This window comes from Prionailurus bengalensis, chromosome D3 (genome assembly GCF_016509475.1).
Source record: "Prionailurus bengalensis isolate Pbe53 chromosome D3, Fcat_Pben_1.1_paternal_pri, whole genome shotgun sequence".
NCBI lineage: Eukaryota > Metazoa > Chordata > Mammalia > Carnivora > Felidae > Prionailurus > Prionailurus bengalensis.
In genome coordinates, this window is record NC_057356.1 from 77,627,574 (window position 1) to 77,629,015 (window position 1,442).

Genomic DNA, 1,442 nt, shown 5'->3' on the forward strand with positions numbered 1-1,442 from the left:
GGAAGGCATAGGGGTGGGAGAGCTCAGGACAAGTTCAAGGGCGAGCCGAGGTGGGCAAAAGCAGAGGGCGTGTGGAGCAGAGTGCGTGACGGAGACAGGGAAGTTGGAGCCTTAGGGTAGAAAGGACTGAAAAGTTTATACTAAACGAGTTTCAGATCATCGGGTGCCACGGTTAGGACGCTGTGTTGTTTCACTTTCTTCCTAGGAGAAGGAGAGGAGGTGCCGGTGGGGGCTGGGCCGCCACCGATTACTTTCCAGGCAGCAGGAGATACTGGCAGCATCTGCGAGACAGCTGCATCCCGGCCCCCTGTAGGAAGCAAGAATGCGGTCTTGTGCTTTTCATCCCTGGCTAATTTTTCAGTTTTAAAAATGACAGCAATCTCTTAAAGTGTATTTATTTTTGAGGGAGGGAGAGAATGCGAGTGAGGGAGGGGCAGAGAGAGAGGGAGACAGGGAATCCCAAGCAGGCTGTGCACCGTCAGCACAGAGCCCAACGTGGGGCTTGAACTCATGAACTGCAAGATTAAGAGCGGAGCGGAAATCGAGATTTAGACGCTTAACCAACATGAGCCCCCCCCCAGGTGCCCCAATAATGGCGATTTTTGTTGCCGATTCTTTCTCTTTTGAAACCCTCTTTCCTCAGTTTCCGAGCCCCCACACTTCCCCGGTTTCCTCCTGTCACTCCCCTGGTTCCTCCAACACTGGCCACCAAATGCTGGCGTTTCTCAAGGCTCTGACCTCGGTGTCCTCCCGCTACCCTGGGCCCCCTCCCCCTGGGCAACCTCCTGTATGCCCATGGCTTCAATTATCTTCTGTTGCCCGAACTCAGCGCCCGGATCCTTCCCCTGAGCCCCAAACCAGTACTTGGAGTTGTCTTCAGTCAAACGCATTTGACCAACACTGAACTAAAAACAAAAATCATTTCTCAGCCTTTTGGCCAAGTTCGAGCCAAAGTAGTATTTGTTCTTAGCAGTTTAAGATCTGATAGGTCCTGGAGCTGAAGACAATATACTCAATGGATTTGGGGAGCAGGGAGAGGGAATACGGGTTGCTGTGTTCACTCTGAGCATGACCCCATGTTGCAGGAATGGTGCACACCCCCCACACACACACACATACACCAGGGGCAGCAGCAACAACAAAAAACTGAACTGACAACCTTCTCATTCAACCTCCAACCTGGCCACCTTGTCGCCACACGAGGCCAAGCTTCCATTTTCCCTCAGTTACTGCAATAGCTTTCTGATTGGTCTTCTAGAACCTTCTCTTCCCTCTTTCCAAGCTCTTCTCCACGCTATATAGGCAGGATGATCTATAGGGCATGACCGTGTCACCACCTGCAGCAGACGCGAGTTAGTTTTGGGTTCTCCTATGTTGGGAAATCCCCCGCCTTATGAGTCTTGGCAAGCCACACACTTCTTCTTGAAGTTGTCCTATGGATC

General features: G+C 51.8%; 1 non-coding gene across 1 annotated transcript; it reads left to right on the top strand.

The window, feature by feature from the left end:
• Positions 1–917: 917 nt before the first annotated feature.
• Positions 918–1,101, top strand: LOC122471096. Its single transcript, XR_006294112.1, has one exon. It is a non-coding gene; the product is annotated as a U2 spliceosomal RNA (small nuclear RNA).
• The last annotated feature ends 341 nt before the right edge of the window (positions 1,102–1,442 follow it).